Consider the following 8,632-nt stretch of genomic DNA (forward strand, 5'->3'; position numbering starts at 1 on the left):
TGAGTGTGTATGTGTAAGCCAGATGTCAACCTCTGGTTGTTGTTCTTCAGGAGTGATCACCTTGTTTTTTGGGATAGTGTCCCTTATTGCCTGAACCTTGAAGATTAGTCTGGATGGCTGGTGAAGGAGCCCAGGGATCTGCCAATCTTTATCTCCCAAGAAGCACTGGGATTGCAAATATGTATCACCATGCCCAAGACTTTTCACATGGGTTCTGGGCATCAAACTTGGGTCCTCATACTTTTCATAAAAACACTTGATTGACAGAGTCATCTCAGGCCTTGAAAATCTAACTTTTATAATAAACCAGACTGTAAAGCCTGGGCCACTGATTGTGTAAGTGAGAATGGACTCCTAAAGTGGTAGTAAGAATAACTTGCTATTGGCATCCTGTTTGGATGTGGTGTGGATAAAAGGTTAATATATTTCATCGCATCATTTTTTCCTGATTAGTATAGCATCAGAAGCCAAGGATTCTTACATCCTGTATCTAACTCCTGGAACATGCTAGATACTCAAGTAATCAAGCCAGAAGAGGGAAAGTTTGGATATTTGCTCCACTCAGTTAATCACAAGAATATTCCCTAGTCCTTGAGGTTTTTCTTTCTTTCTTTTTTTTTCTCTTCCTCTATCGCTGCACCACTCCACCTGCCAAAAAGTTCAATTTTCTTTAAGAGCCCCAGAAATAGTCCTATGAGGGAGGCATGGAGCATTAGGAGTCCGAGAGTGAAGGGGGTTACCAGAATCCACCCTGCGGGGATAAAACATTGGAATGCACAGGAAGTGTGACTCATCAACGTTCAGATAAAGCCAGTTCTGCCAAGAGGGAGGAAGATAAAGGCAGCACCCCGGGAGAAACCAGCAGGTAAGCAATCTAGCCCTGGGTAGGAGCTGGGCCATGAGCTGTCCTGCTCAGTGAAGCACACCAGCAGTCTCACTAGAACAACTCTGTCTTCTCCAGGATGCTGACAATGCAAGGTGGGTTATGAAGTCAATGTGTCTCTCTCTGTAGCTGAGAGATCCAAGGCCAGCTTAGAATGCAAGGTGGGGTATAAGGTCACTGTGTTTCTCTCTGTAGCCGACACTGTTGGGGGTCAGGAGAAACAGCAGAATCATGGGAAAAAGCCTTTTGGATTGCATCCAAGCCTCAGCAGAAGAAGAGTCTGAATTCAGCAGGTCACTTGGGTATCTGTAGCCTGGTCTGTCTCCGTGGTGTGGTTCCAGGTGCCTAAGTCCTATTGACCTGGGTTTAAGAGACCTGTATGACCTTGGCCAGGCCACCTCTTGTGTCTCTCTTACAGTTTTCCATGTGAAAGTTTGAAACAAAAATGGCAGCTAGAAATGGTTGCTCTTAGGGTAAAAGAGCTAACTCACTGATCCATGGGATCTAGCCATCACAGCACCACGGACGTGATTTTAGTTACTTACAATATCACTTCCACGGCATCCTGTGTAAATGGACTCCGGCAAAGTAGCTCTATTAAAAATAACTGTTAAAAATTTATTTAAAAAATTAAATTTTATCATATATACACAAACTGGTCTCTCTTGGTCTATAAAGAAGGGAACCATTTAAAAAATCATAAGAATAAAAAAAAAGTCATTAAAATTCTAGCAAGTGCTTCAGTCTGCCAAGGCTCTCAGTGTCAGCTGCTCACTCTTTGTTGAAAGCAGGAGTTCGCAAATGTTAGAGGGGCGTTAGAGGCATGTTATCACCCTCCCGAGACTTCCCCAGGATGCGCTATGTGAAGGGGATGAGTTCTCTCACTGTGAGTCAATATTATTTCACTGTGGGTCTGAGAAGCACTACAGTGATGTGCTCCTTGGCATCTCTTGACAATGTTAGGGGCAGCATTGTGACAGTGCATATGCCTGGCCTGGTGCTTGACCCGTTCAATAGGGTCATTGTGGATTTATTCTCCTTCTCCTCTCCCTTTGTTGTTGCTTTAAGGGGAAATGTTTGAGGCTCAAACTTGGTAGCCATGTCTTGATGGGAGATTATAGAAGTCCTACTTTTTCTATACAGTTCTGGCATTTCAATCATCGAAGGTCCATCACTGCCTCAGAATATTAAATGGAAAGTTCCAGAGGGTGCAATACTCAAGCTATAAATTTCATGCTGTTCTGAGTAGCAAGGTGAAATCACACGGCAACTCACCCCATCTTGTCTGGGGTGTGAGTCATTTTTGGTCAGTGTATCCAGGCAGAGTATACGGCCTGCAATCAGCAGTCATCACGGCTCTCACAGTGACTGTTGCAGCATCATTGTATTCATGTTCAAGTTACCTTTACTCTATGTATTTTTCCTTTCCTTCTTACTCTGTGGCTGGCTGTGTGACTGGCATCCTCCTTTCCTCTTCCCATTCCTCCCCCCCCCCTAGATTTCTCCTCCTATTTGTTCTTTCTGCCTGCCAGTCCCTCCTATTTCTCTCTCCTGCCAAGCTATTGGCCATTCAGCTCTTTATTAGACCAATCAGGAGTTGTTGGCAGGCAACATGACACAGCTTTACAGAGTAAAACAAATGCAACATAAAAGAATGCAACACATCTTTCCATTGTTAAACAAATAGTCCACAGCATAAATGGATGTAACACATCTTAAACTAACATTCCACAACACTCATCAAGGAAGTTTCTCTTTCTCTTTTTTTTCCAGCAAAGACCACTGCAGAAATCCACAGCTATTCAAAATGAGAGAACAACTGACTGGGGGTTGCTCAGCCCTAACTGATACACAGACTTCACAGCCTCTAGGCCTAAGGCTCAGGGAATATAACAGAAGATCGCGTGGAAAGGTTGTAAGAGGGTGATGGGACAAGACAGTGCAGGGGTCCCTCCATCTTTATTCTTGCTGAGGCCATTTTAGGTTTAACTAGAATTTGGTCTTCTTGATGGGAAACCCCTTGGGAAAATTCCCAATTTTATTCTAGGAACCTGATGTAAAGATGCCCCAAGCTAACTTTGCTTCTGTTAAACTGCTTGCTTGCACAAAATCTCTCCCAGCAGCTGCCAAATGAGATACTAGGATATGGTTTGTGCCTTTAAGATTCTCTTCCTCTAAATACTCAGCACTTCACTGGAGTTCTGAATACCTGAGTGTTGTCCAGCCGGCTGGAATAAAGACTTTCAATTGGTTATGAATTTTCAATTGATTAGGAGTGGTCATCTCTGTGGGCTCCCTGTAACAAGGGGGCCAGAGAGTCTGCTGCAAGATTGTGTCTTCAAATATGATGGGGAAGTTATACTTGAACCTGCCACAATATGACTGCTTCAACAAGACCCAAACAATGTCATCAGGTGAAATGACTGCAAAGATGGGGGGTCACCTGGGCTGTGTCCTAGGTAAAGATCCACAGGCAACGAAAGACTACTCAGAGAGGGAGAATCAGTCTTCCCCAGGGATGAGAGTCCCAAAAAGTTAACACACAAGCTGCACTAAATGGACTCAGCAACAGGCACTTCTATATTTATTGGCATATAATTATGCATATATATTATTAAAAATAGAATGTCATGAATTTGAGAGGGAATGGGGAAGGCATAGGAGGGGTTGGAGGAAGAAGAGGGAAGGGACAAATGTTGTGATTATACTTTAATTAAATAAAAAAATTACAAAGCACCATAGCTAAAACATGTTCAAAATAAGACAATATGTATTTTCAGTTATTTTTTGTCAAACACAAACATATTTGATATTTGTGTAATTACTATCTGTTTATGAGTGTATTACAGTTCTTATATCCTGGAAATAAGTCTAATAAACTTTTATAACAGATTACAAAAAAAGAATCATTGTACTTCAAAACCTCCTGCCAACACCTCTCATTTTTGAATAGGAGAAACATCTGAAGACCAACAACTGTGGGGGCTTCCCAGGCTTAGTGCCTCATGACCTCACCGGCTCTCCTTTCTTGGGCCTGGCTAACATCTCCTGATCTTAATGTTCCTCCATGAACACACCAAGCTCTGTCTGACCCCAGGACCTTTGTGTTTCCTACTGCCCCTGCTTACCTGTCCTTCCAGTCTCTGATGCAATTCTACATGCTGCATCCAAAGCAGCTCTACCTGTACGACTGCTTGCTATTATGCCACCGTGTGTCTACTGCCTGTCTTTTATCATCTATGCCCTCCTACTTTATTGTGAGCACCATGACAACATGGATCCTGCTCACCAGCAGAACACCAGACTACAGTGTCCTCATCAACTGGATTTTATCATTTCATTTCTATGTTAAAGGGTCAGTCTGAGCATTTTCCATGTTTTATGAGCAAGGAAGTAGAAAGGCAGGGTTGCAAGGACAGCCCGCTTGTTTATCTCCACCGCCCGGCTAGCTTAGCCCCAGAATAATCACACAGAAACTGTATTAATTAAATCACTGCTTGGTCCATTAGCTCTAGCTTCTTATTGGCTAACTCTTATATTAATTTAACCCATTTCTATTAATCTTTGTATATTGCCACGTGGCAGTGGCTTACCTGCAAGATTTTAACCAGCATCCATATCAGGCAGAGGATCCATGGCGTCTCTCTCTGACTCTGTCTCCCATTCCACATGGGGGCCAAGGCAGAGTGCTTACAAGTGGCTTCTCTGAGGTTACAGCACCAGTGGGCAGCAGCCATTAAATATGAACCGGGTAGTTTATCTCTCGGGCCATCATACTTAGGTCCCAAGGATAAAGTTTAAGAGTGCTTAGATGCTAAACCCAGGCCATGTGGGAAAAGATCACAAAACTCCTACTGAAGCTTCCTGATCATGGTGTATCCTGAAGTAAGGGGAGCTGGACTCCAGAATCCTGGCTTTGGAGGCTGGAGATTAGTTTATCTCCTGTCGGTCAGTAGAACGGTGACTGAATTGAGTCCCCGCTCAGTCACATCTTAAAGACTTTTTTGTGTGATCAGAATGTGTAGGACAAACCTAATAATTAATGACGCCATCCAGCTCAGCAATTATATAGCTAAAATCAGAGCCTGGCTTGCAGTTCTGCCAACTGCGAGTCTTGTTTGCTTCTGCAGGCTCGGAGACCATGCTGTGTTGTCAGCCCAGCAAATGCTGGTTTTATTTCTCCAGTCCTATGACATATCCATGAAACGGAGCCATTTATGGCATCTGCATTAAGGGCTTGTTATGGGGATGAGCTATCAGTTCAGCCTATGTGTTCCTCTCATTCTTCAGCAAAGCACAAGGAGCTATTCACACAGTGGGTTTAACCCATTTTTCCATATCTCTCCCAGTCCCTGGTCCAAATAGTCAATCCTTTGCATTTGCAAAGAAGCTTAGGACGGTATTTGTAGTGCTGTAAATGCACAAGACCCTGTCAATAGCAACAGCCATGGGATCATCAGGCTCCTCTACCAGGAGGCTGAAGGTAACAGAAAAGCTAGCTCAAGTGGATGACAACAAGATGATCACATCTCCCAGCCCAGAAAGAAGCTGTAAGACAGAGCTCCCAGGGCGGTTACATCAGTGTGTGAAAGACATTGTGAAGGGCCCCCATGCCCCCACGACTTCTGCTGGTATCATTCATGTTTCCATTTTCCATATCATCAACCATTCTGTGCACATTACAAAAAAAGTGGGGGCACTTTCCTCCCCTGTGCACTGGGGACACTATCCTCCAGCACATTTTCATTGAGGAAAAAGTTCCTCTAAACTTCCCTTGTGTCTGACGTGACAGTGTATGCCTACAATACCGGCACTCAGGAAGCTTAGGTGTTGATTCTGTTGAAGGAGCTGTGGGCCTCTTCCCACAGCCTGGCTCCCAGCTGCCTGGCTAGCTTATGCCCTGAAATAACAATACACAAATGTATTCTTTTAAACACTGCCTGGCCCATTTCTATTAATGCATGTAGCACCGAGGTGCGCTTACTGGGAAGATTCTAGCCTATGTCCATCCTGGGTCGGAGCTTCATCGCGTCTGCCTCAGAGAGCAGAGCTATACCATCTGAGCTCACTTCCTCTTCCTCCCAACATTCTGTTCTGTTTACTCCACCCACCAAAAGGCTGGCCTATCAAATGGGCCAAGGCAGTTCCTTTATTAGCCAATGACCTTCCTCCATCACTTAGGCAGGTAGATTCATGAGTTCAAGGACAGTCTGGAATATGTAGAAACACCTCATCTCAAAAACAAAAGCTCCCTTCCTTGAGACTTCAAAGGGCTTTTGTAATAGGCATGTCAACATGCTGAGTCAACCTGTCCCTGGAAATACAGGAGAATGAGTGACATGGTTTCATAACACAAGACTAATGTTCCATTTCTATGGCAGCCCCAGAATTATTATTGTTCTGTGAAGTGGACAACCATTGGCTAATTATCAAAGTTATAAAGAGATGAAAAAAAGTGCAGTATCCGGCCCTCTGCTGGGGAGCTGATCTTCACCCTGTCACTCAGCCTCAGTCACCACAGGACATTGTAAAGTACTAGGTAGTCAAATGTTGACTTGAAGTACCCACTGAACTCTTCATTGGTTACGGGGCATTGAGGCTAAACGGCTTAATTTCTACTTATTTATTTATGGAATTTTAGTGATGATGAGAGTGATGACTATAACAGCAATAGTCCCTACCTTTGTCGTTCACTCGTATGGCATGTGTCACGTTAGGTATGTCACAAGCATTGGCCGATTTCGTTCTCACACTAACCTGTATCATCTAGGCACGGATCACATTTCACAAGTAACCAGTAAGTGGTGGAACCAATAACCGCAGCTGATTGGTCTGTAGTACAATACCGCACTGATTTGCCTGAGGGATGGAGCCTCTGTTTCCCTGGTCACCATCTCGGTTTCTTCATCTGTGAGTAGACACAAGAAGACCCCACTTTCCAGGGTTTGGGGGAGAACCAAGTAATACTGAGGTTGAGAACTTCTAATGAAAACTGAATTGTTAGATAGCATTCTGCTTTGTTCGGGCTACAAACAGCCTAGCTCGGTACCTCATCAGGTTTCCACTGTTCCCTGTCTCCCTCGAAGAGTCTGAATCCTTAGTTGTCTTCCTTCTGAACCACAGCCCCACTCTGATGACTGCGCACCACTCTGTGAATGTTCTGGGGCTACAGCCACTTCCACAGGGACAACTAGGTCATCTGATGAGCTGAGACGCGTCAAGGGGGGATGGTATTGGAGGTGCTGAGAGGCTGCAGTCCCTGCTCCTTATCAGTTTCCCTCACGTCTCTCTCAGTATTTCACCCTTCAAAGTGTTGACTTTGATAACTGCTCCAGGAAGCAGCTTCTCTCTTCTCCCACCTCACCTGATCTTCTGCTGCAGTGTTAGTAGATTAAGAATGATTTTGCTCCACAGGGGACACTCAGCATTGTCTGGAGGTATTTTTAGTCGTAATAACTAGAAGATGGAACAAAAGTCCTGAAATCTGAGGAAAAAGAGACCTGCTCGGCACTCTTTAGTGCACAGGGTAGCACCTCACAGTGCACAGGACAGCACCTCACAGTGCACAGGACAGCACCTCACAGTGCACAGGACAGCATCCTGCAGAGCACAGGACAGCATCCTGCAGAGCACAGGATAGCACCCCACAGTGCACAGGAGAGCACCCCGCAGTGCACAGGACAGCACCCCACAGTGCACAGGACAGCACCCCACAGTGCACAGAGCAGCACCTCATTGTGCACAAGAGAGCACCCCACAGTGCACAGGAGAGCACCCTACAGTGCACAGGACAGCACCCCACAGTGCACAGTACAGTACCCCACAGTGCATAGGATGGCAGCCCACAGTGCACAGTACAGTACCCCACAGTGCATAGGATGGCAGCCCACAGTGACAGGATAACACCTCACAGTGCACAGGACAGCATCCTGCAGAGCACAGGACAGCATCCTGCAGAGCACAGGACAGCACCCCACAGTACACACGACAACACCCCTGCAGTGTACAGGACAGTACCCTGCTGAGCACAGGACAGCACAATGACACTATGATGACCCCCACAGTGCACAGGATGGCACACCACAGTGACAGGGCAGCACCCTGCAGAGAATGATCCTGCCTACAACAGCAATAGTGCAGAGGTCAAGGAATCCTGCCACAGAGTCCTTTAGGATTTTGTGCTGTGCAGATTAAATCAAGGAGAGTTGAAAGCTTTGCCTTAGTTTCATGGTTTTAAAGCAGCCTCATGGGCCACACTTTTTTGTTTTCTTAGGATTCAAGACTCAGTTTGGCTGAGAGATCTTGTCCCCTAGGCATGGAGTAGGTGGACAATATTTCACTTATACTTCTGCTTTCAGCAGTTAGACAAGGGTGAATAAACACCCTCATATTACCTTCAGAGGCCTCCAAAGGGCTGGGGAGCTGGCTCAGCTCAGAGCACTGCATGCTCTTCCAGAGGATCTGGGTTTGGTTCTCAGCACCCATGTCAGGAAGCTCACAACTGCCTGTAGCACTAACTCCAGGGGATCTGACACACTCTTCTGGTTTCTATTGGCACAAACACACACACACACACACACACACACACACACACCTTAAAAATAGAGGTCTTCCAGGGTTTTGTGGTTTTGTTTTGTTTTTAAATGGAAACAGTAGAAAGTTCTATTTCTTCTCTGGACCCAAGGATGTTAGCATGGATACTAGGGTTACATAAATCCATAGGAATCCAAATTACGAGATGTGAAATTG

The sequence above is a fragment of the Microtus ochrogaster genome, chromosome 8 (genome assembly GCF_000317375.1).
Source record: "Microtus ochrogaster isolate Prairie Vole_2 chromosome 8, MicOch1.0, whole genome shotgun sequence".
In the NCBI taxonomy this organism is placed as follows: Eukaryota; Metazoa; Chordata; class Mammalia; order Rodentia; family Cricetidae; genus Microtus; species Microtus ochrogaster.